Below are 27,369 nucleotides of genomic sequence, written 5' to 3'. Positions count from 1 at the left end.
TAACTTTTTTTTGCTTTTTAGAGGGCAATTGGGGTTAAGTGACTTGCCCAAGGTCACATGGCTAGTTTTTGTGTTAAGTGTCTGAGGCCAGATTTGAACTCAGGTCCTGGTTGGATTTGAACTCAGGTCTTCCTGACTCCAGGGCCAGTACTCTATTCACTATGCCACTTAGCTGCCCCTACTTCACTAACTTTTCGAAGAAAATCCCAAATGGGGTGAGAATAGGACATGACTAGGCAACAACATTTGTGATTAACAGAGTTTTTAGATTTTTCAAAGCTGTCAATTAGCATTTAAATGCGTCCTAAGTGTCAGCCATTGTGCTGGGCACTGAGCATGCAAAGATAGAAATGGAAGAATTCCTGTTCTGAAGGGGCTTATAATTTTATTAGAGGAGATTATTTGTAGACCTAAAAGTATGTACAAAATAGAGACAAAATCATTTGGTGAGGAAAAGCCCTTGAAGCTGGCAGGGACCAGGAAAGGCACTAGATGGCAGTGCTTCAGCTAACTCTGAAAGGTAACCAGGACTCTTACAAAACAGCTGTGAGAAGTGTATTCCAGGCATGGGTGCATCCTGTGCAAAGGAACAGAGAAAGATGAAGATCAGAGAAGGCAAACAGGAACTAGTTGATCTGTAATCTCATTTTTCCCTCTTCTAGCTGGTGTTACAGGGGTGGTAAAAAGGGACAAGCATTTATTAAACACCTACTATGTGCCAGTCACTGTTGAGCATTTATTACTGTCTCATTTGATCTTCACTACATCTTTGGTGGTATTTGTTGCTGAGTGCTTTCAGTCATGTCTGACTCTTTTGTGATCCCACTTGGGGCTTTCTTGGCAAAGATACTGGAGTGATTAGCCATTTCCTTCTCCAGCTCATTTTATAGATGAGGAAACTGAGACAAAGAGGATTAAGTGACTTGCCAAGCGTGACACAGCTCGTATCCAAGGTTGGAATTAAATTCAGGTCTTCCTGATTCCAAGCCTGGCACCACTGTACCACCTAGCTGCCCCATTTTACAGTTGAGGAAATTGAGGCAGACAAAGGTTAAGTGACTTGCCCTGAGTAACACAGCTGTAAGTGTCTTAAGTGGGATTTGAATGCAGGTCTTCCTGACTCCATGCCAAACATTCTATCCATTACATCACTTAGTTGCCTCAGGATCAGGAGTGGCTTGATGGAGAATGTGGACAGATGGTTGCTTGGACTTATAGTTAGGTGAGTGGATGTGTGGGTGGGTGGTTAGCATTTTTATTAGACTATTTCTATCAAAGATCAGATCCTTAAACAAGCATTGTAGAGGTATTGTTCCTTATACAGTCCATCTATCTATTCTAGCATTTGGCAGTGCCTGGTACGTCAAGATTAATCTTAAAAAAAAAAAATCCCTTTTGTGTCCTGGAAATTATTCAGTTTTATAAAAGCAAAAGATAATTCTAACATAACTGCTACTGATAGCAGAAAAAACATTTATAAAGCACTAACAATGCATTATACCTCATGCTACATTTCTAATTTGTCCATGGCAGATCTTGTTAATTACAATTATCCCTTATCAATTAATTAATCAAGAGGCATTCAGCCCATCTCACTCTCTTCTATCTTCTCTTTTGAGCTAGAAGAATACACTCTTAATAGTTCTAAATCCCTTTAAAACTTGAACATAATTTGAAGGGGGACATAAATGGTACACCCCCTTTGAGAGGTGGTATGGTAGAATGAAGCAATCACAACCTTCCAGGGCTTCAGGCAATTCTTCTAAGCTTATATATTACCTAGGAGTTGTTGGAGGGAGTTTCCACATATAGGAGTTTCCCATACTGATGAAATCACAGGTCAAACTTCCCCACTCCCTGTTGTTGTTCAGTTGTATCTGACTCTTTGTGATCCCATTTTGAGGTTTTCTTGGCAAAGATACTGGAGTGGTTTGTTTTCCAGCTCATTTTACAGAAAAAGAAACTGAGGCAAACAGGGTTAAGTGACTTACACAGGGTCACGCAGCTAGTCAGTATCTGAGGCCAGATTTGAACTCATAAAGATGAGTCTTCCTGATTCCAAACCCAGCGCTCCATCCACTGTGCTACCTAGCTACCCTAGAGTCTCTCTCACTCCCCCTTCCCAAATAGATGTTATTAGGCAAAATTTTTCGTGATGCAGCATGCAGACTTTCTCGTATCATGGAAATGGAATTTTGTCAGAGGTCATGGTTACCAAAGCGTAGGTACTGAAGCTTCACTGTACAAGCTATTTAGAAAAAAAAGTTTGATCAGTACTGTTGCTAGCCTTTTTTCTTTACAAATAAGCTGTTCTACACAGTTAGTACCCATTAATAAGGCAAGGACAACAATGAACAATTATATTCTATGTCAAAAAAGTTGCCTGACCATAGTTTAAGTTGGACAAATTCTTAGAAAAGCAGCAATCTCACCTTGTATAATTATCAGAAATAGAATTTTTCCTGCTTGGACCATCCTAGAAGGAGGCTAGGAACACCCAATGATTTTTCCTTTTTTTTTTTAAATTGTAAGTTTAACCATCTCAACAATTACAAACAAAATAAGGTAAAAAAAATAAAGAATAGAACTATTTAGATGAAAAAACTTTCTAAATAACATTATCTTAGCATAATACAAAACTTAAAAATAACAATAGTCGCAATTTAGGTACTGTATGTCTCCTGTAGTCAACCAATGTTTATACTCCAATTCTTCTTTCTTCACATTGCATATCTCCCAATGTTTATTTAGTTTCCATTTTGTTTCCATATTCTATTACCTCAACACATACCATGTTTTGTTTTTGGTTTTCCCCCCAGCTAAACCCCAACCACTGAACACAAAAGTTGTTTCTAAGTTGTTTTTTTTTTTCATATTGTAAATAAATAGGGGAACAACCCCAGTGATGATGCCACCCCTTCAGCACCACTACCATTTGCTGACCAACTGCCAAGGGTTAGGCAGGCAGGCTAGAAGCAGTGAAGTTCTCTGAGAAAGAGATGGGGTGGTATATGTGAGGCAATGGAGAACTCAGACTTCATGGCTGTTCCCACCCCAGGGCCTAGAAGTGGCTACCCAGGACTCTAAGAACTCCCTGAGTTCTAAGGTCATCTATCTGTCCACTACAACATGTTGTCTCTCACATAGACTCCAAGTCTAAAAATCTACGCTCTATACCATGCTGTCTCTCAAAAGTTGAAAAAAAAGTTTTAACATGTAATTGGAGAGAAATATTATATATATGTAAATTGGTTTAAATGTTTTAAATATTGTCCCATTTTAGTGCTCATCAGTATCACGTGATATGAGATAGGTAGTACAGGTAACATTATCCTCATTTTGCCCTTGGGGGTAACTGAGGCAGGTTAACTACTATGTTTCTTTAAGTTAATGCTAGAATCAAGACATAGAACTTTTTAGTCTTTTGACTCCCAGTCCTGGAATCTTTCCATTAAGAGTAGAACACAGGGCCTCCAACTGTAGTACAAAAAATTTTGGTGCCTCAGAGCTGCCTTATCCCCCTGAACCCTTTAGGTCTTAACTACTATGACTTGATAACTCATACTGAGCTGTTGCTCCCTTATGTATTCCTGACATTTGTCAACAACCTCTAGGTGCCCAGGCAACTCTCTTAGATTATAAATTGGAAAGGATTTTCTGTCTCCATTGATAAAAGGAGATTCCCCCCAGGGGAGGTGTCTAGAGGAAATTACAGCTCTGAACTTACCTTGTGAATAACAATAATAATAGTGTGTGCGTGTGTGTGTGTATATATATATATATATATATATATATATATATATACATACACACATACACATAAATTTTTTTTGCCTTTTGGAGGGCAATTGGGGTTAAGTAACTTGCCCAAGATAACACGGCTAATTTTTGTGTGTGTGGGTGTTAAGTGTGTGAGGCCAGAACCAAACTCAGGTCCTCCTGACTCTGGGGCCGGCTCCACCTAGCCACCCCTATAGTGTATATTTCTATAACCCTGTATGGTTTGCAAAGCAATTTACTCATTTAGCCCCCTACCTCCTCCCCCCCCCCCCCCCCCCAGCTCTTCTTTATGAATCTTCCTCTACTAGAATATAAACTCCTTGAGGGCACTGACTATCTTGCTTACTTGCAATTTAACCTCTGGAGCTTAGCACAGTGCCTGATACACCATAAGGGTTTAATAAATGCTTTACCATCATCATCACACATTATTTCATTTGCCTCACAACAACCCTGTGAGGTATACATTGCAGATATTGTCATCCCCATTTTAGAGATGAGGGTACTGAGGCTCAGGGATATTAAGTGACTTGCCCAGAGTCACATAGCTAGGAATATAAGGTACCGTGTTTCCCCGAGAATAAGACACTGTCTTATTATTTTTTTTGACAGAAAAACACCAGAGGGATTATTTTCAGAGGAGGCCTTATTTTAATGAACATTGACAGCAATTTTAATAAACAGGTAAATGTGAACAAAAAAATGTACCTTTATTCAATAAGCAAATCACTGGGGAAGAACAGGATGACGCACTCACTGCTGCAGCTCTGATTGGATGCAGCTTGGAGTGCATTTGGAGTGTGCGTTTCACGGGGGGGGAGGGGGGGGGACGGTGCATACAGAGGGTACCGTACATACAGGGGATCACCTTCACTACAGTAGCAATCTCAATAGGGCTTATTTTCGGGGGAGGGCTTATTTTAGAGGAATCTTACACAGTAAGGGGAGGGCTTATTTTCGGGATAGGTCTTATTATCGGGGAAACACGGTAGTATATGATCATTTATCATAGGAAACGTACAAAGGATAATTGCAGAACTGCTTTCCCATTGCAACCCTACATTTATATAGTAAAGTAATAGAGCATTTATATGGTAAGTTAATAGAACCTTTCACAGCCATTATCTCATTTGATCCTCATAGCAATTATGTATAGTAAGCAGGACACATGTTATTATCCCTGTTTTACAGCTCAGAGAATCCTAAAATGTCGGGGCTGAAAAGGAGCTTAGAGAGTTATCTTGCTGACATTTCCATATTACCAAAGAGTCCCCACTTTTATTGGTAGAGGGAACTTCAAGGCCCTTATCTCAGGGAGGAAAGTGAAGCTCAAAGAGGTGAAATTAATTTGCTTATGATCACCCAACATATCTAGGCAGGGGTAGTGCCAGGCCAAGAACTCGTCTTCAGACTCCCTAGTGAGGCTCTTCTAGTGGCTGTGCAAGTTCAGACAAAAGAAAAAGTACTTCCTGATGGCAAATTTGAGGAGGTTTAGAGAATGGAATAGGATATGAGCTGGGTCTTAAAGGATGGGGGAAGGGTTGACTGGGTAGAGAACCAGGTGAGAGTCCCTTTCCCAATCCTGTTTTTGCAATAATAGTCCAGAGAATTTCATTTAATCTCAAGGGATGTCACAAGATTTTCAAAGCAAAATTAAATTTAATTGGCTAATTAAAACAATCCTCCTCTGAAGCCTTACTCCTATGCCTCATCATAGTGCAAGGATGACCCTGGCTTTTCACAGGCCATGCCAGAAGAGCACCAGCAGTGGTGGGTCCTACCAAACTTCAAAGGCTTCAGGTGTGAGCCAGGGATAGACCCCAAGTCTCTTGTCTAAGGGCTAACATATTTAAGTTCAGAGAAAGAGGCCCACTATCAAACTGGCTACAGGGTAATGCTTCCTTTTTTTTCTTCTTCAAGGTTTAGTTTTAGGAAAGCTATATTTTCCTCTATAAATAAGAAATACTAAACACAAAAGGTTCAAAAGCACTTCATTTACGAAGACTCAACATAGGATAGTAACTTAAAACTACTGTTATACTACTGTGTTTGTTGAAATTGTTGATTTTGAAAAGCTTCAAAACATAAAGTAGTTGGTAGGATTCAGAAGTATGTATTACTTCATTCCATCTCAATTTTGCACTGTCTCCTTCAATGACCATGCCTTCTGCTAAGCCAGGCCAGGGATTAGCCTGGCTCCTTACAACTGAGGTTGATATTCAGCTATCGAAGCATAAAAGGCTGGAATTTTCACTAGTGAGATTTTTTCATTTTTTTCTGAAAAACTCCCAGATATCTGAATTTTTTAAGTAAAATAATAAATACATGTCAAACAGTTCTTTGACAAGGTGGGGTTGGTATTGCTACAGCCTTATGGCAGATTGCACAACTGTGTAAAGGTTGGGGATCTTTGCCAAAAACCTAAAGCCTTTCAAATGCTAACTGCCCAATTGAGTTATGCTTGCTACCTCTCAAAGAGAAAACCAATGTTTTGATTCTTCTTTCACAACATGACTGATGTGGAAATATGTTTAATATGATCATACATGTATAGCCTATATCAGATTGCATGCTATCTTAGGGAGAGGTAAGTGGAGAGAAGGGGGAAAATTATTAGAACCCCAAATCTTATAAAAGCAAATATTGATAACTAAGAGTAAATAAATAAATTTTTGGTTTTTTTTAAAAAAGAGGAAACCAATGCAGTCAGTTTATAAATGTAGGGAAGTCAGCATAGCCACAGAAGGGTTCAAATTGCTGTGTGGTACAGTGAGAGAGACCTGGCATGGAAGCCAGATATTCCTGTGTCAAACCTTGCCTCTGACACATACTAGCTATGTCAGCTTGGGCAAGTCATTTAACCTCTATCTGCCCTGGGCAGATGATACTAAACTCAAATAGAAACAGGCTACTAAACCTAAGGGAAGGACTTAGATGCCTCTGAAAGAGAGAGTGAGGCTGACTTCATGTTGGTAACTCTGCCTCACTTAAATCCAATTCACAAGCAAATCAAGATATCATTGGTTCTTTTCCAAACTAGAGGAAGAACAACAAACAAACAAGCAAACCTAAAGCCCTCCTAAAGGATCCCCTCAGGCAGCACATTAACTTAGAAAATCACATATTAACATTACCTATGTTTTATTGCATTTTTATTTATTTTGTTAAATATTTCCCAATTACATGTTAATCTGGTGTGGGCTGCAATCATGAGTACTGTGGGCCCCATGTACCCCTGCTACATGTTTGACACTTCTGTCTTAGGCTATAAATTGCAGGTAAGTGCAGACCTGTTTTGGGAGGAGTTTTCTCACCAGGGAGTTCTACATTCAAGTGAAATCATAGAACCAATCCTTATCCTGACCAGTGTGAAGGTATTAAAGGAACTAGACCTAGAGTGAGTGAGGAAAAGCTTGGATTCTATTCCTACCTTGGAAACTTCTGAGTTTTGTGACCTGATCCTCAGTTTCCTCCTCTGTAAAATAAGAATAATACTAAAATGAGATGATATATGTTGTGGAAGTACCCCTGAGAGTAATATGTCTGTTTTCAAGTAAGCCTGTTTGCTGAAAGGAGCCAATCAGGAGCCTACAGTGAGCCAAAGTCTTACTCCTAGATGTCATTGCAGGTGTTTGCTGGGAGACCTTGCTGAACTGTCTCTCCACATCCCCCACCCCAAACTGGCCCAAACCAGTCTTGTGGTCAACTGTTCCTGCACAATATCCCACTTTTATGTCCACCTGTTCCTGAGAAAGATTGTCTATTCTTTTCCCCAAGCATAAATCTTCCCTGCCTCTCCTAGGCTGTGGGCTCCCTTGCACCAGGGGACTCAGTACTAGTGTCTGATTTTCCTCCTAATAAGACTTTTCTGCTTTCAGCTCAGCTTGGACTCCTCTGCATTTTCAGGGGGTAGGCTTCACCTGGCTGACAGCATGAAAGGACTAATTTTTATCATCTCCAGATTCAAAGGATGAATATCAATCATATAGCTATTTCCTAGCCTAATCTATCTTGCTCCCTAGAAATTATAACCCATATTCTCAATCAGTCCAAAGTTAGGTGATGGGCATTTACTATGTGCCACCTACTGTGTTAAGCAATGGCGATACAAAAAAGAACAAAATACATGGTGTGTCCCTAAGGGACCTTCCTTATGCAGCGTACTATAGACTAAACCTAGCTGGGTTTTACATGAGAAGACCTGACTCCTAGTTCTTTTCCTTACTTTCTACCTGTGTAAACTTGGCGGTTTACTACCTCTCCTCTCGGGACCTCAGTCAGTTTTCACAGATGCAAAATGCAGGGACGGGCTTATGCCCAGTATCTATGGCTTTTTCTGTCTCCCAGATGAAATATCCACAACCAAGAGTGGATGTAGACCCAGGGGTGTCTCTTAAAAGGTATTTGGCTTTATTATTCAGTACCAGGGTAGTTTTGAGTAACCAAATTTGGAGCCTAACATTGTTTTTACCAGTGGTCTGAAAGGAAATGCTTTAAAAGGTGCCAAAACTTATGTGCCTGGTCCTTAATTAATGTTTATTGATTGATTCAGTGAGTGACAGATATATTGGTACTTTGGAATGTGTAAAAATAATAATAGCTAACATTTATGTAGATTTAGAGCTGAAAGGGAGTTTATTGGTATAGTCCAACCTCTTTCCTTTTCCACATGAGAAAACTAGAGAGACTGAATGACATATCCAGGGTCCCACAAGCAGTAAGCGGAAGAGGCAAGATTCAAACTTAGGTCCTTTGACCACAAAATCAGTGCTCTTTGCAGAGTGCCATGTTGGTTTTACCTTGCCAGATAGCTTGTCTCTGGGAGTCCTCTCTCTTTTATTAACTGATGTTCCCTTAGGAAGTACAAAGTAATGTTAATGTGACATAACATAAAACATCATAGATAGTGAGGCTGTAGCTGAAAAAAAACCCCACAGAATGTTAGACTGGAAAGGACCATTATTTAGTCCAGGTCTTTCATTTTACAGAGGACTCTAAAGTCCAGAAAGGTAGAACAACTTGCCCTAGACCACACAAATAGTAAATGCTGGAGTTAGGACTTGAACCTAAGCTCCATGATTCCAGCAGCGGTTCTCTTCCTGCTTTATCACATAGTAATAGAGCATCTCAAAGCCAGATTGATTTTTGCAAACATCCATGCTACCATGCTCCTCCATTACCACATCAGTCAATTCTTTGGTCATTAATTCGCCAAAGAGAGAGTTGACATTATGTCAGTTTTAATCCTATAAGTTAAATTTTTCAGCACAGCTCTATCTCCTTTGGACTGGATAGGACTCCCTAGAGAATTGGATAGGAAGATCTGTTCTTTCCCAAAAATTGTTGGTGGTTCTCAGGTGCAATTTTGAAGTCTTTATTATTTTTAATTTGTTATTCTGAATTTAATGAACACCCCAAAAGGAGAACATTTCCATTAATTAAATAGAACAGAAAAAAAGATAATTATATGTGAAAATGTGAATTTCCATTAGGCATAACTTGTTTTTTAAAGCATATGATAAATTTAACATGTTACTTTCAAAGCTGTCCTGTTTGCCTCTGTTTGCTTCTGAACTTCCTTCTGTTCTCTTCTGAGACTTTAAAAAATGTTTGAATGAAACTTTTTTTCTTTTTAAAGCATTTTTTATTTTTTTTTCAAATGCTTTATTAACTTCTGATTTACATCATTCATTTCTGCCAGATTTTGAGTTACAAATTTTCTCCCCGTTTTTCCCCTACCCACCCCCTGCCAAATAGCAGTCCCACAGGATATCCCCTTCTCCAATCTTCTCTCTCCCATACCTCTTTCTACTTTTCCAGTGGATCTCTATGCCCCAGTGCCTGTATATCTTATTTCCCAATTACATGTAAAATAGTATTGATAATAGTATACACACACACACACACACACATATATATACATACATATTTGAATATTTGATTTTAAACCTTTGAATTCCAGATTCATTCCCTTCCTCCCTTGTCACCCACCCTTACTGGGAAGATAAGCAGTTCAGTATAGGATGTTTTAAAGCATTTTTTAAAAATCACAGGTAAACTAAACCTATTTATGGCTATTTCTGGCATCATAGCTAATTGCTAACATTGTATATTTCCTTTAAAATCAGTGAGTCTATCATATACCACAGGCTTGCAAAGACAGACTTTTCTGTTAACTCAATCTCAGTCTAATTGTTCCTTGGTGTAGTAACCTTTCTGGATCCTAAGCTTTCTGCTGGTAAATTTCCAAATGCCCTGAGGAGCCATTAGCACAATGAAAGAAGAGTCTGATTGGATGAACAACTGCTTTCAGGGGAGGGCTCTTCAAGTTAATTACTTTCAAACAGGTGCCTGCCATGAACATTGACAGGAGAAACTGCCTATCATTACCAGCAGCACAAACTCCACCTTGGCAGATCTGCCTTTGAAAATATGTCAGGACTTTCAACCTTTGAGCCTTGAAGAGAGGGTGGGTAGGAATTAGCCATCCCTAGAATCCCATGGTAGTGCAGGGGAAAGTTGCCACCCATATGTCTTCTTAAAGCAAGTCATTTCACTTTTCTGGGAATCAATTTACTTATCTACAAACAAAAGGATTGTCCTCTCAGTTTCTTTCCCTTAAATCTAGGAGCTCTCAACTATGAGTCTGAATTCTCCCACCTAGGTGGGTGCAACAGCTTTAATTGTGCCTAATTTTTCAACCTCATTCTCTATAAAGAGTTGCATTTCTCAGATGAGTTCAGAATCACTACCCTGAGAAGAGGAGGTAGAAAATGTATGCTGTTTATTCTTTATAAATGAAGAGAACTAGACCTGAGCATTGTTTTCAGTGCTGGGCGACACATTTTAGGAAGAGTAGCAATAAGCTGGAGAGTGTCCAGAGAAGGGTGACCTGAATGGAGAAGGGTTTTGAAAACATTCCATAAAAGGACTGGTTGGAAAAAGCAGAGTTATGTAGCCAGGAGAAGAGGAAAAACTGAGAGTGGTTGAGAATGATATGATAGCTGTATTAGATTTAGCATCAAGTAGGTTTTTTCTTCTTTCTTTTTCTCTCTCTCCTTTCATCATTTAACAAACACTTATTAAGGATGAAGAATATGCTAAGTCAAGTCAATAAGCATTTATTAAATGCTTATTAAGTACCAGGTGGAGCTAATCACTAGGGTTACAAAGAAAGGCAAAAAAAAAAAAGTCTCTGTCCTCAAGGAGCAGAAGAGGCAACATGTAAAAACTATGTCCAAATAAGATGGGGTAAATTGGAGGCAATCTCAGATGACAGGCACTAGGATTGAGGGGAAGCCAGAAAACCTTCTTGCAGAGGGTAGGATATGAACTGAAACTTGCAGTCTGCCAGGGAAGCCCAGAGATGGAGATGAGGAAGTAAAACATTCTGGGGATTGGAGACATCCAGTGAAAATGCAAGGAGTCAGAAGATTGAGTGACACATTTCTGGAACAGCAAGGCTACTGTCACTGGATCTTAGATTACATGAAGAAGAGTAAATAAGAATGGAAAGGTAGTAAGGAGCCAGGTTATACAGATTTTAAGAGCCAAACAGGATTTTATATTTGTTCTGGGAGTTAACAGGGAGCCACTGGAGTTTATTGAGTAGAGGAGGGACATGGTCAAATATGTGCTTCAGGTAGGTAGGTGAGTGGAGGATGGTGAGTGGTAGGTGAGTGAAGAATAGACTGGAGAGGAGAGAAATTTGAGGCAGAGAGATCAACCAGCAGGCTATTGCAATGGTATAAGCATGAGATGATGAAGGCTTGTACCAGGGTGGCAGCTGTGGCAGGGGGAAAGGAGGAGATTTAAATAAGAAATGTTGAGGGGCGGCCAGGTAGCACAATAAGAGCACCAGCTCCAAAGTCTGGATGACCTGGTATTAAATCCAGGCTCAGACACTTAGCACCCACCCAGAAACACCTGACCATGTAACCTTGAGCAAGTTATTTAACCCCAATTGCTTAGGGATGGCCAGGTGGCTCAGTGGGTAAGAAGAGCACCAGCCCCAGAGTCAGGATAACCTGGGATCAAATCCGGGCTCCGATACTTAGCACCACACCCAGAAATAACTGGCCATGTAACCTTGAGCAAGTTACTTAACCCCTATTGCTTTAAAAAAAAAAAAAAAGAGATGTTGAGAAGGTAGAAATGCTAGGGTGTGATAACAGATTGTACCCTTGAGTCAAGGATTATACCCAGGCCTGGGTGACTAGAAGGATGATGGTGATTTGACAATAATAGGAAAATTTGGAAAATGGGAGTCTCTGGCATTTCCTTATTGCCTCTAGGGTCAAATAAAAATCCCTCAGTTTGGCTTTATTCAAGATTAACAAGAGGAGATATTCCAGGTCTCCTCTATAATGACTGGTACTATGGACCCATTTGGCCCCAAATGGAAACTTATCTATAAAGCTATTATTGGGAAAAGAGGCCAGGGAGATGATCTCATTGATTTAAGGAGTGAAAACAAAAAAACAATCGACAATTAAGACTTATAGGAGGCATGTTAATTATCTGGCAAGTGTCAGTAGCATGACATTGGCTTATTATCTCAAGTAAGGAATCAAAGGATTTATAGAGATAACTGGATTGTTGTGTTTTGGGGTTTTTTTTTTGGTGGGGGAGCATCTAGGTGGTGCAGGCATTCGAGGCCTCAAGTCAGAAAGACTTATCTATCTGAGTTCAAATCCAGACTCAGATACTTATTAGCTGTATGAGTAAGTAAAAAGTCCATTGGCCCCAGGTTCCTTATCTGTAAAGTGAACTGGAAAAGGAAATGGCAAACCACTCCAGCATCTCTGCCAAGACAACTCCAACTGGGATCACAAAGAATTGGACATGACTGAAAAACATTTTTTTTTGCCCTTGAAATTCTAAATATGAGAATCTACTGGGAAAGGAGGGAAAAAAAGTTCAGTATACAAAGATACTAACAGCAATAAAAGCTTTACTTATTAATATAGCTAGCAAGCAATACTGATTAATTTATAATGAACACCAAGGAGCAAAATTATATCCTTTACACATAATGAAGAAAGGCATAAGATTACAGACACCAAACATAGTGCAAGACAGCTAGGTTAGCCCTGCCATAAGTTTTGCAATGTCAAAGTAGAATTTGAACCCAGGTTTTCTAGATTCCAAGCTCTAGCTTTCTAGCTTTCTTTTATGTGTTGTCTTCTATTAGATTGTAAGCTTCTTGAGGGAAAGGACTGTCTTTCTTTTTTTGTATTTGTATTCACAACACTTAGCTCAGTGCCTGGCACATGGTTGGCATTTAATAAAATGTTTATTGACTGATTACTGATAAGCAACAGAATGAGAACTGGAAGATCCTTCTGACCCTTTGTCCAGCACGCTAAGATTTTCAAAAATAGTGAGATAGAACAGATGGACACCCTCAGTGTGCCTCAGGAATGCAAGCATCCACAAAATGAGGAAGGATTTAATCTTATTAGCTAGTTCCTTTCTGGAGAATTAATGGGACCTCAGGTAAAAAATTACACAAGATCTGAAAATGTTCTAACTTGCACCACTAGAGGGAGCCCCCACACGGATAAGATCATGGCTTTCCAGGGATCACAAATCCTTCAGCAACATAGGCAAAGGTATTTTATATTTATATTGCACAAACAGGCATATTTATGAGGGCATGGAAAGAAACTATGGGATGGTAAATAGAGCAATGGACTTGAAGTCAGCATCATGGTATCATAGGCTTAGACCTGGAAGGGAGGACCTTAGATTCTCTCTCTCTCTCTCTCACCCCTCCCTCCTTCTCTCCCCCACTTCTTCCCTTTTCCTCTCTCCAATCTAGAGCCCCCTCAGTTTACAAATGAGGAAATGGAGGCCCAGAGAGGGTCACACAGATAGAAAGTACAGAACCTTGAAGAACCTGGATAGCTGAACTCAGATCTTCTAACTTCATCCTAGCATTCTTTCCTAGGTTCAAATCCAAGCTCTGACCTTGAGCAAGTCACTTGACCAATAATTGCTTCTTGCAAGTTCCCAGGATTTACTAAAGTCTTAAATGGGATACAATCTGCATTAATGGGAGGACTTTCCACACTAGGAATTTCCCACACAGCTCCTTATACTGTGCCAAGGCATCTAGTTGGTGTACTGGATGGAGCACTGGGCAGACAGTCAGAAAGTGGGAATCTCCTTTATCATTTTTAGCTCAGTTTCTTCATTGGTAAAACAGATTATTAATAGCATGTATCCCATTGTAAGAATCAAATGAGATAATACACGTAAAATACTTTGCAAGCATTAAAGTCCTTTTTATAAATATTAGCAATTTTTGTAGCAATACATACATTAAAGTGAAACTGTGTCTATGAAAAACAAAAATTTTACTTATTTATTCATGATCCCTTATAAATAGCTATGTGTGGGTCTGGGTGGGATTAGTAGAACACACACACACATACATATATACACACTCACAAACACACATATACATACATACATATAGTCAATCAACAAACATTGCTTAAGTACCTATGTGCCAGGCACTGTGCTAAGCCCTGGAGGCAAAAGACAGTCCCTGGCCTCAAGGAACTTGCAATCTAATCAGAGAGACAACATAGAAACAAATACATACAAAGCAAACTATATACAGGATAAATAAGAAATAATTAACAGAGAGGAGGCAACAGAATTAAGAGGGGTTGATTAGTATGAATTCGTCTTCTTCATTCAGAAAGACTTCTAAAGCAAGCCTGTTTTTTTTTTAAAGGTGGCACCCAACAGCATTTGATGGAGAAAGGAGATTATTGCAGACAAAGGATTATTTCCCAGCTCAGTCTGTCTCATAGGGAGGGTTGACAGAGCCCCTACCCCAGAGGAGGCAATTGTCCAAGGGTGGTACTCAGAGGGTCATAGATTTACAGCTGGAAATGACCTGGAAGGTCATAATCCAAACCCTTCATTTTACAGGGGAGAAAACTGAGGCTCAGAGGGGAAAGTGGACTGGCCAGGGTCACAAAGGTAGTGAACGGCAGAGTCCGGATTCAAATATAGGTCCTCAGACACTGCCAAATCCAGGATTCATTTGCCTGTGCCATAACTTTGAATTGGAGTCAGCTGGTGGCAGGTTGGTTCCAGTGAAGGAAGGAACAAGTTACATCTGGGGGAAGCAACTGTGGGAGATCTCATTTCTGTTCTTTGTGTGTCCTTTCCTCTCTCCTCTTCTAGAGCTGGAACCATAAACCAGGAGAAAATTCACTTTGCATCGTCCTAGATGGGGTGTGTCACTTTCTCCCCTGTCATCCTGCTCAACATCCCTTTTCTGACCAAAGTACGCTTCCTAGGTCACCCTTCCATTACATGTGCAATCTCCCTCATTGGAATGTATGCTTCTTGCAGAACCAGAAGTACAGTGTATAAAGTAACAGCAATGTTGTATGATAATCAACTGTGAATGAATTAACTATTCCCAGTAATATAATGATCCAAGATAATTCCAAAGATCTTATGATGAAAAATGCTATCCACCCCCCAGAGAAAAAATTGACTGAGTCTGAATGCAAATTGAAGCATACTTTAAAAAAAAAAACAAATGTCTTCATTTTTCTTGGGTTGGGTTTTTTTGTTTGGTTGTTTTTTGGTCTGTGGTTTCTTTCACAAAATGACAATATTGAAATATGTCTTGCGTGTCTGCACATGCATAACCTATATCAAATTGCCTGCCAACTTTTCAATGAGGGGTGAGGAAAAGGAGAGAGAGAATTTGGAACTCAAAATTAAAAAATGATGTTAAAAGTTGTAGATGAGGGGCGGCCACGTAGCACAGCAAGTAAGAGCACTGGCCCCAGAGTTGGGATGACCTGGGATCGAATGCAGGCTTAGACACTTAGCACCACACCCAGAAATAACTGGCCGTGTAACCTTGAGCAAGTTACTTAACCCCAATTGCTTTTAAAAAAAAATTGTACATGTAATTATAAAAATTATATATGTGTGTACATCTATGAATGTAAGCTCCCAAGACCAAAGACTGTCCTTGATTTTGTACTTCTATCCCTAGCACATGCATTGGCCTTGGTATATAGTAAGCACTTAATGAACGCACTTCCTGTTTCCTCACCCTAACCTCCAACTACCCATAATCATCCTTTGGAAAGGGGAGGCCTGTTTGTGGGGAGGAGCTGTAATAATGTAAAGGACAAAGGAAGACAGTATTTCCATTTCTGATGAAGGCCATCTTGGCCTCCCTAAATGTTTATCTTTTCCCCAAAAGTTTTTGTCTCTCCTGCTTCTCACACCTGCCTTAAAGCCTGGACCAGGGGGTGTGGAAACCCCTTAATAAAAAGATTTGTTCTATAAAACTTGGACTCAATCAAAAGGCCACACCCAAGGACCTAGAAGGCCACATGTGGCCTTGAGGCCAAAGTTCCCCACCCCTGGGCCATGCTATGAGAAAATGGGGTGATGGTATACTTTAAGGATCTTGGTCTCTTTAGGGATCTGGCTGTAGCAGCAAGCACCCCAAGCACGTCCTCAGGGTTTGCTGCTACCACAGGTTCTTGGATCTGCTTTGTTAAAGGAAAGCAACTCAAAAGGGGTTAACAAGCTTACTTTAATCAGTCAAACATGTATCGTTTACCTTGTTCAGGGGAAGAGGTCAGCACCCCGAACTTCAAAGTATACAGGCAGAATTATCAAGACAGAAACAGATCAAGTAGACAGATTTCCGAATTGTCCAACCATTACATCCATACCCAGTCAACATCTGGGTTTTTCAAAGCGGGGGAGGGGGAGGGCTCTGGACAACGGCTTTTCAGAATACAGATTAAATCACAGAACACTTCTCAAAGTGAGCCCCCCAAAACAAAGCTACACATCAGGGCTTATATAGCCTTCTCCTGGCTCAGAGAATGTAACAACCTTATTGACTCACTGGCCAATCAAGAAGTATCTACTGAAAAACAAGCCTCCCACCCCAGGCTTCAGGTGCACTTTAGCCTAGGGGCAGGGAAGATCTTCCAAATCTGCATTCCCATTACACTGGCATCTTCAGAGGCCTAAATGTCGCAGGCCTAGGAGGTTTCCTCAACCTCTAGTCCAGGAAAGGGGATGGAAACATTTCAAGTGGGAGGAGGCTAGGGGTTAGGAGCCAGTCCCCAGTTTTTGCTTTTAGAAACTGCTTAAACTCCAACTGACTCTCCAAAGTTGGTTCCCCATTTTAAAACTCTGTCTTTTCTATTTGTCTCCTTCACCAAACCTTCAGGTGTGGGGTGGACTTAGGGTCAAAGTGTGCCAGAGCTTTCATTGTACCTGCCTACTCTATGTGTACCTAGTCATATGTACCTGTTCATCTTCATGTTTCTCTCCCCCAATTAAAATGTGAGCTCCTTTAGGGCAGGGACCATGTTTTTGCCTTATTTTCCTAAGTCCTTAGTCCAAGTCTGCCACATAGTACTCAATGCAGTGAAGAACTGGCCTGAGTCATGAGACCAGGAACCTCTGCTCTGGGAGGCCAGGGCCCCTGGAGGAGCCTAATTTCTACAGTCTGGCTGAAAGTGCTAGTCTAATTATAATGACAATGTCTGGCCCAGAAAGGCAGTTGAAAAACTATACTACCCTCCTTTCTTTGCAGACCTGGGACACTAATCGAGAGGTTGGGAGGCTCAAATGAGATAAGGGTTATAAAGCACTTTGCAAACCATAAAGCACTATACGAATGCCAGTTATTATTATTATTTTTATGAATTTGCCTGCAGTCATCAGGCCTCTAGGCTACTGATGAATTCATTCCCTGAACTTTTTACTGCACTCCTGCTGAGCCCAAGCAAAGTTTATAGAGCATTGCAGGGGTGTGCTGGTAAATGTTTAACTACTGGACTCTCTCAGGGGGGAAAAAAGTATGCACACACACTTTCAAGGTTAATCTGCATTGTTAACACGTAAGCCTAGACAATCACAAATAATAAACCAAGCCCTGATTGGGAGTGACTGCTGATTTCTTGGGGATAAATGATCACATTGAAAATTTAACAATTGACTCTCCAAAAGTGGTTAGAACTGGCCACAGCATATTTCTGATCTCAGTGTAAAATTGCAAATACTCCCAGACTCAGTTGATCTGTTAGTTTTGCTGAACAACTTTTTCCCACATTCTTTTTTATTCTTCACTATGAGAAATGACTTGCTAGGTAGGGGAGGGAGGAGAAAAATGAAGGTGATCAAATAAAATATATTAATGAAGAATTGCTTTTTTAAATAAAAGTGCCAGAAGGCAGAAGCCAAGGGAGGTCCAGTAGCTGGCCTAGGAAACTTGTGTCCCTTCCATCTGTGACTCTAAGTTAGTGTTAAATGAGCAGAGTGGCCAAGGCTATCTATCTCTAAGGTCCCTTCTAACTCTGTGTTATTACTCTGTGATTCTATGTGATGTGAATTTGATCTGATTCTATTCCAATTCAGCCTTAATCTTAGGAAGAACTGAGTAAGCCTTCCAATGTGACCTTGGGCAAGTCTTTTATTCTCTGTAGGCCATCATTTCCCTTAGTGGTTCAGTGGGTAGAGGGTGAGATTTGGAATGAGAGAGACTTGAGTTCAAAACCTGCCTAAGACATTTAATAGCTGCATGATGCTGGGCAGTCACTTGTAACGCTCTGGGGCCTCAGTTTTCCTCATCTATAAAATGAAGGGATTGGCTTCCATAGCCTTCTAATGTCTCTTCCAGTTCTAAAGGATACTTTGAGAATTTGGTGGGGAGGGTTGACTTCAAGTTCCATTTTAGCACACCCCCCGCACACCTCCCAGCTATCTGCAGCTATCTCTTTTTTTTGTTACCACTTCTCCCCTCACCCTCCTCCCACTAAGCAGTAGTTAGGATTCTTTACCAAATGACCCATTTCTTGTGGGAGTGAGGGGAAGCTTCCTTAGCAGTGACTTCTTAGCATTCTGGTGTCTTTCTTCCCCCACAGGGGGCTGTCAAACTTTAAAACTGATCCAATTCAGTTTGTGATACATAATCCAGGTTGCAAATGTTCCTAGTTCCAGTTCAGAGACTCTGAACTGAAGACAAAGTCAACAAAGAAGGAAAAGGCTAAGTGCTGATAAGCCTTAAGGATGATTGTGTTGGGGTGTAGGCAGCCTTTAAGTGGCTTCTCAAAGTGTATCCACAATATGCTATTTCAAGGACTTTCAGGGTCCTTGCTAACTACTGCCCATATAAACCAGCAGAGGATACCTACAGGTAAACTGTAGTTTATTTATCCACTATATATTCTTTCCTTTGAACTATAGGACCAAAGGAGAGTAAACTGTTTTTTAACCTAGTAGTCTTGGATAAAAAGTTATAGGGCCCTTAGGGAAGAAAGGCACTTATCAAAACATGAAAGAGTTGCTTAAATTGTTTTTTTTTTTAAGCAATTGGGGTTAAGTAACTTGCACAAAGGTGGGTGCTAAGTGTCTGAGCCTGGGATTCATCTCCAGGTCATCCTGACACTGGAACTCTGATTAAATCATCCCATTTGATGAGGTATTTGCATGAGGCAATAAGCCTTACATTGTGGTTGGGGCCCAGACCTCCTTACTAGACTTCCCACCCTTGAGCCTATCAAAATATCAATCCACCCTTCAACTGGCCTAGACCACCATTGTCTGTAGTCTCCAGGTAGCCTCCAGCAACTTCCCACCCTTAATCACTCATTGACCTCATCTGACTTCTCCTGAAGACCCTTCCCAAACTCCTCCTCTAGACCACCCCTAGATTCCTCCCACAACCTTCTGTGTATAAGACACCATCTCACACCATGTGGTGTGAGAGCACCATAGAATGACCTAGCACAGACTTATTCTGTGTCCAATACAAGCAAACTATTAATAAACTTTACTTTTCTTTGGCTGAGAGAAGACTTGAGTAGAATTCATTTGGCAGGACCTGGTGTGTTGGTATTTTAGGGTCTCCACAGCAACCCTAACCCTCTATGGGTAACCTCTTCATTTTTATGGTTCCCTGATACTGCTAATCTCAAGCTCTTCTCCAGCTGGGACTGGAAGGTACATAAGCCTCTGTCTTTCTCTACTACCTTGGAAACACAGGGGTTTTTTTGTTTTTGTTTTGTGGGTTGTGTGTGTGTGTGTGTGTGTGTTTTGGGGGGCCTGACCTGTCAGGTCCCATTACCTCAGACAGCTAGGAGGCTGTTTCATGCTCGGCATGACCTCAGGTTCTCAGTCCTGTTTGGTTATTTTAGAGAACATGGACATGTGCTCAGCTTCTGAAGAATGGAGGACAAGGACAGATACCCCATCTGAAAGTATAAGCCATATTCTTTCAATTATCAGCACTAGGGAACTGGGAAAACTTCAGGTACTTTTTTGTGGGGGGTTTTTTTGTTTGTTTTTTGAGGCTTACTCTCAAACCTTCCTTTATGGAAGAAGGGATTTCCAGAGCTATGCCTGTAGCTCCCAAAAGTTCACCTTTGGGTTGTCTTTTACAACATTGGAAAAAATTTAGTTTCTCAGGAGACCTTAAAAAGGAAAAGTTGGTTTTTTTGTTTTTGTTTTTTTTTGCAACACTGGCCTACATATTCCCTAGAAGACCATCAATCGTGGCCTGTTTTGGGGACTTTAAAAGAGAATACTCTCTTGCAGTTAGAATCATGCTGTCACAGAGAAGGAAGATGGATAGAAATTGCCTACTTAATGGCTTTTGTTGAACTTTCTCAGAACAAGGTTCTCAGGAAAGACTGAGATACTTGAAGCTAGAGCCCCTCCACAGAGGGGCAATGGGGACCAACTAAATGACCCCTTTCCTATGGCTTCAGCCCCAGCCCCTCCCCTCTCAGCAACTCCTGCTCAAGTCACTGAGGCAGATCTCCCAGCCCCTTCTGCTGTACCCCAACCCTTTTCCCCTTGGTTCCCCTTCTCTTTTCCTCTAGGCTAAACACCCTCATTTCCTGCCTCCTACACCATCCATATCTCCTACCCTGCTTCTTCCAGCATGGTCCCTCCCCCCTCAGGGACCCCTGCTCAGGTCCCAGCCACTGGTCTTAGTGAGCTGCCTCCCTCTGTGGCTCCTCCCCCTGAGGCAACACCCACTTAGGCCTAAGACCCTACCCCCAAGGCAGTCATAGAGGTATCTCCTCTTCTGACCTCTTCCCTTTCTCAGATGCCAGCTGACCTTCCCCCTTGCCAGCTGTATCCCTCAGTCTTGTAGTCTGATCCAGTTCAAACAGTACCCCCCAGTCACTCTCTCACAGGAAGTGGGACTTTGAATCTCCCTTCCCAAGCCTCTGTCCCCACATGGCCTTCAGGGTTTTTCCCTTAAGGGAAGCAGCTATCTAATTAGGTGGGACAACAAGAATGCATGTCCCATTCTCCATTTTGGATCTCAATCAAATTAAAGAAAAGTTGGGTAAGTTCTCTGAAAACCCAAAAAAGTTTACTGAAGGCTTTTGGGACTTATCCCTGCAATTTGACCTTTCTTGGGGTGATTTGCATATCCTCTTCTCTACCTGTTGTTCTACTGAGGAGGAGAAGAGGAGAATCTGGGAATAAGCCCAAAAATTTGGGGATCATTTGGCTAGCAATGACCCCAGAAAATACCCCCCAGGAACAGCTGCTGTTCCCACTAGTGACCCAGGATGGGATTATCAAATCTGGGAGGATAGGGAGAAGAGAGACCATATGGTACTTTGCCTATTGGAAGGCCTAAGAACTGCTTTTCAAAAGCAAGTAATTATCAGAAAGTTAGAGAAATTTCTCAGAAAAAATCAAGAAAACCCTGCCCTTTTCCTAGATAGACTTATAGAAGCTATTAAAAGGTATATAAATTTAGATCCTGAATCTATAGAAGGGGCAGCAATCCTTAACATGTATTTTATTAGTCAGTCTGCCCCAGATATTAGGAGGAAACTGAAGAAATTGGCAATGGGACCCTAAATACTTCAGGCCCAATTACTGGAGAAGCCTCTAGAACTGTGCCCATCTGCCCGGGAGGGACATGGGAGGAAGGATGGTCACCAAGGTAAAAGTGGCAGAGTCACCTCCCAGTACCCTGTCCTCCAGTCTTCTCAAGACTTGGAATAATGGGAAAGCCTGGGGCTTGGCATTGCTCCTACCTTCTCCATTTCCCTTGCTGAGCCCTGGGCAAGCATCAACGCTGAAGGCAAGGTTACCCACTTTATTATGGCTAAGTTCTCTGCTCTAACACATTGGTTCTATGCTCCTCTTGACCAGTCAGGTCAGGGGCATGGAAGGGAAAACTATGGGATGTCTCCAGACATAGCCAGTCCCCTGCCTACTTGAGGATCTGTTGTTTGAACACTCCTTCCTTATGCTCTCCTCTTATCCTGTCCCCTTTTTGAGAAGGGACCTGTTGGTGAAATTGGGAAGCCAATTTTCTCTAGTTAAGCCTCCCAGATCTCCCCATGTTCCCTCAGAAGTATGGGAGATAGTTGAGTCAATAGTTGGGATCAGGAAATTCCTAGGTGAGCTACTTCTGCCATGCTAGCATTTGTCTGACTCCTAGATCCTAAAGTGTTACCCCAGAGTGGTTTATATCCAATTAAACCCAAGGCTTGGGAGGAACTGCAACCATTAATTGCTACTCAAGGCCCTGACTCATTCTGTCTAGAGTGGGGCCTGGACCACTAGGCAAACTTTTGAGACTTTGAAAACTAAATTGACCACCACTCCAGCTTTACCCAATCTAGGAAAAAAGCTTTTACTCTCTATGATGATGGAAGGAGAGAACAGGCTTTGAGAGTTACTTCCTGTTTTTGAAAGCTATTAGATTCTGTGGCTGCTATTGCTTTCCATGTGCTAAATGTCCATAGAGCAATTTGGAAAGAAAAGGGATATCTGACAGTATTTTGGCCTTGCCATAGTCACCTTTAATTCCTACCAGGGAAATTGTCCTTTCTCTATTTTTTTGGTGCCTGTTTGATCTTTGTTTGCCAGGTTTGTCTCCTCCAGGGTTCAAGCCATCAACCTCTAGATGACCACTAAGGCTATGCAAATCTCTGACTGAATCCAAGTTCTCCAGCCCACTGGACCTGGCACCATCCACATTCCAGAGTCTGACCCCTTGAATGTGAAGTCTGACCCCCTTGAACGGGACACAGAGAGGCAGGGACAGCTCTACTCTCCTTGCCAGCAGGAAGCACTTTTAGAAGCTGAGACCTTTGCCCTTTACCCCAAAGGATTTTGGATCCCATTTGTTTGAGGGGAGATTGATGAGGTATGAGCTCTTGGAGTCCCCTTGAGCTGTCCTTGAGTCCTTGAGGTACAAGCTCTGGGAACCCCCCACCTTCCCACCTTGAACTCTGATTAAATCATCCCATTTGATGAGGCATTTGCATAAGGCAATAAGCCTTACATTGTGGCTGGGCCCAGACCTCTTTTATTAGACTTCTCACCCATTGATATTTTGATAGGCTCATCAATCCACCCTTGAACTGACCTAGCCCACAATTGTCTGTCAGTTCCAAGTAGCCTCCAGCAACTTCCCACTCTTAATCATTCATTGACCTCATCTGACTCCTGAAGAACCTCCCCCAACTCCTCCTATAGATCACCCCTAGATTCCTCCCACAACCTTCTGTATATCTGATTCTTCTCTCCATGTGAGAGCACCATAGAATGACCTAGTACAGGTTTACTTTGTCTAATACAAGTGAACTTTTAATAAACTTTACTTTTCTTTGGCTGAGAGAAGTCAAATTCATTTGGCAGGACTCGGTGTGTTGGTATTTTGGGGTCTCCAGGAGAACTCTAACCCTCTTTATGGGTAACCTATTTAACAGTTCCAAAGCAAAGAGGAGTGCTAGCATTTGGGGCTACCTGAGACCAGGAACCCTTCTGTGATGGAAATGCAAATGTAAAGATCTTCCCTGCCCCTAGGCCCTTTGATAGGCTTAAGAGTCTCTGAGAACCTTCCTTGATTTGAAAATATACTCTGCCTCCTAATAGGCTGAATGTGGTCACATGGAGACTGTGGCAGGAGGCTTGGTTTTCAGGAATGCCCACACCTTGAACCTGTGTGATTAGGCAGTGGGTCAAGAGGGTGGTTACATTCTCTGACCCAGGAGAAGGCTATATAATCCCTGAAGTGAGGCTTTGCTTTGGGGCTCACTTTGAGAAGTGTTCTGTGATTTGATCAGATGAGACTCTGGGAAGCCATTGTTGAGAGCCCCCCGGCTTTGACAAACCCAGATGTTGATTTGGTATGGATATAATGGTTGGACAGTTTGGAAACCTGTCTACTTGATCTGTTTCTCTGTCTTGATAATTCTGTCTGTATACTCGGAAGTTCGGGGTGCTGACATTTTTCCCCTGAACTAGGTAAAGGATATATATTTGACTGATTAAAGTAATCTTTTTAACCAATTTTGAGTTGCTTTCCTTTAGCAAAGCAGATCTAAAAACCCGAGTTGGCAGCCACCCTGGGGACGCTGGGGTTCTTGCTGCTACACCTTCTTGGGTAAAGATCAGAGTGCAGATCAGGAAAGCATTGACCATACCTCTCCCAGGATCATACCACCTTGGAAGCACCAAAAACTTGCTCAGCCCCAGAACTGGCTCTGAAAACAGCAGCATGACAAAGCCTAAAGCTTGGGACAATGCTTCCCCAACTCCAGGTAAGCAGAGCCCAATTTTAACATAAAGTTCAAAGTCAAGAAATAATCTGGAAAAATGAGCAAACAACGAAAAAAGAATTTGAGAATAGAGCACTGGCCCTGGAGTCAGGAGGACCTGAGTTCAAATCCAGCCTCAGACACTTAACACAAAAAAACTAGCCATGTGACCTTGGGCAAGTCACTTAACCTGAACTGCTCCTCCAAAAAGCAAAAAAAAAAAAATTTTTTTTTTAACTCAGAAGAAGACAACAACATGAAAACAGCTACAAAAAATCCCTCAAAGAACACTAATTGGACCCAAATCCAACAAGAATTCCTGGAAGAATTAAAGAAAGAGATGAGTGGTAGAGGAAAAATTAGGAAAAGAAATGAGAATGATGCAAGAAAATTATGAAGAGAATTAACATCTTGGTAAAAGGAGGGACCAAAAAAAAATACTGAAGAAAATAGTACCATAAAAAAAAATTTTCCAAATGGTAAAAGAGGCACAAAAATCCATTGAAGAGAACTCTTTAAAAAGTAGTATTGGCCAAATGGAAAAAGAGGTACAAAATCTCACTCAAGAAAATAATTCCTTAAAAAGTAGAAGCTAATGATAGGACATCAAGAAACAACAAGGCAAAGTAGAAAGAATGAAAAAAAAATACAATAAAATGTGAAATATCTCATCAGAAAAACAACTGACATGGCAAGACCTGTATGAGCTGATGCAGAGTGAAGTGAGAATCACTGGGAGCTTATTGTGCATAGTAATAGCAATAATGTAATGATTATGGATTGTAAAAGACTTAGCTGGGACAGCAAGGTAGTGCAGTGAATAGATCACCAGCCCTGGAGTCAGGAGGACCTGAATTCAAATCCAACCTCAGACACTTAACACTTCCTAGTTGTGTGACCTTGGGCAAATCACTTAACCCCAGTTGCCCTGCCTTCTCCCCTCCAAATAAATAAACTAAAATATTTTTTTAAAAAAGACTTAACCAATGCCAATTCAGTACAAATTACTAACTCATCTTCTATCCCAAGAGACATACAAAAAGTAACCTAAGCAGAAGCAACTTACTTCCATGTTAATTAATTAATTTTTGTGTATCTAATTTTATCTATGGAGGGAATTTCCAGGGTGAAAACTCTCTCCCAGGATGCATATAGGCAACTCCCCAGTGACTTATTGTCTTAAAGAGATTTTCTGGAGCACTTTAGAGGTAAAGTGATTTGCCCAAGGTCACAATCATCCAGTGCACATCCCAGAGCTGGACTTGACCCCAGGGCTTTCTGACTCCAAAGTCAGTCCTCTGTCTAATATTCCATACCTTCTCTTTCCCTTATTAGGCATTTATCTAAAAATAATAGTTTTTCAATGGGTGGCTAAATACAAGGTAGTTAGGGGGAGGGAGTTGGGGAGGAGAAAATCCCAAGATTTTGGAGCTGTAATGGCCCTCACCTAGTCCAATCCCTCATTTTACAGTAGAGGAAACAACTCACAGAAGGGCAATAATTTCTCTAAGGTCACACATCTAGTAAGCAGCCAAGCTTTTCAGGTCCTCTGGCTCCAAATCCAGAGTACATTCACCCATATAACAAACTCCTGTTTTATGAAAGAGAGCTTGCTCTTTCATTTACAGCCATCGGATGATGCCTCTGGTTTTCCACAGCAAGCAAATCTGACGGCTGGTATGTATCTTATCTCTGCCATCCTAGATTTGTTTTCAAGACTAGGCTTACACAATTCCTACTGTAAATTATAATCAAAGCCAGCCCTAAGAAGGACACAGTTTGAGGGAAAGAATCTGCTATTTTGGATGGGACTTGTCTGGACAAGTTAGCACATTAAAAATTCTTCAAAGGGACTCTGAAGAAGGAAGCATGATTCAGGCTGTAACAATAGCTGCCTGGACCTTTAAATAGCCAAATTCAATCCTGTTGAAAGTGCAAAGAAAGGTTCTCTGGAGACCTTAAATTAGGCTTTAACCTCTTCCATTCCAGAGTCCATCAAGAAAGCTAGAACAGGGTTAGAGAGGGTGATGGAGGAGAAAGCAAGGCTTCCTTCCACAAGCTTACCTGTACCATTTAAACAGCATATGTGCTGTACCTCCCTCCTCAATGTGGCTCCATCTGACCAGATCAAACTTAATAGGGCTAAGTCTGATCTGCCAGTTCCAATGTCTCTCCTTGCTCAGCAGGACTTTGACTCCACCTTATTATTGTTACACTGCAAGGAGCCTTCTCCCAAAGTGGGCAAGTTGGGATTTGATTGTCAACAGCTCTGAAACTTGCCTTCCCAGTCATTTGTATAGGAGAACACACTTAGGGTTTGTTCATGACTGTGCATAGAAGTAAAGAGGAAAGAAAAACGGCCAGTAGTTAGCTGATGAAATCCAAAGGCAGAACCAAGGAAGTGCCCGCTGCAAAGGGGCAAAGCCTCTAAAGAATTTACAGATTCAGAGCTGGAAAGAATCATAGAGGTCATCTAGTCTAGCCCCCTCCTTTGAATAGAGGAAGAAACTAAAGCCCAGAGGTGTGAAGGAAGAAATTGGGAGGTGGGATTTATAATCACTGGGGAGGGTAGGTGATACAGTGGATGGGGTACTGACCCTGGAGTCAGGAAGACTCATCTTCCTGAGTTCAGATCTGCCTCAGAAACTTACTAGCAGTATGATCCTGGGCAAGTCAGTTAACCCTGTTTGCCTCAGTTTCCTCATCTGTAAAGTGAACTACAGAAGGAAATGTCAAACCACTCCAGAATCTTTGCCAAGAAAACCCCAAATGAGGTCATAAAGAGTCAGACACAACTGAACAACAAAAGGGCCTTCCTCCAAAGAGGGCAAGTTAGGTTCTGATTGTCAACAATTCTGAAACCTGCCCACCTAGTCATTTGAATAGGAAAACACACTCAGGGTTTGTTCATGACTGAACATGAAAGTAAAGAGGAAAGATAGACTGACAGGAATTAGCCAATAACCTTCAAAGTCAGAACCAAGTTAGTGAA

At 41.3% G+C, this 27,369-nt stretch overlaps 1 long non-coding RNA gene across 1 annotated transcript; it reads right to left on the bottom strand.

Annotated features, from left to right (window-relative positions):
• Positions 1-245: 245 nt before the first annotated feature.
• On the bottom strand, positions 246-26,590 carry LOC138145756 (uncharacterized). Its single transcript, XR_011164302.1, has 3 exons — positions 26,442-26,590; positions 7,211-7,255; positions 246-577 (listed from the first exon to the last, which is right to left on the bottom strand). It is a non-coding gene; the product is annotated as an uncharacterized lncRNA (long non-coding RNA).
• Between the last annotated feature and the right edge of the window lie 779 nt (positions 26,591-27,369).

This window comes from Petaurus breviceps, unplaced genomic scaffold, assembly GCF_028583685.1.
Source record: "Petaurus breviceps papuanus isolate PSGF00001 unplaced genomic scaffold, PetGlider_PUasm1.0 90750, whole genome shotgun sequence".
Taxonomy (NCBI): Eukaryota; Metazoa; Chordata; class Mammalia; order Diprotodontia; family Petauridae; genus Petaurus; species Petaurus breviceps.
The sequence above is the reverse complement of the archived record's forward strand: the minus strand, read 5'-3'. Positions and strand labels throughout refer to the sequence as shown.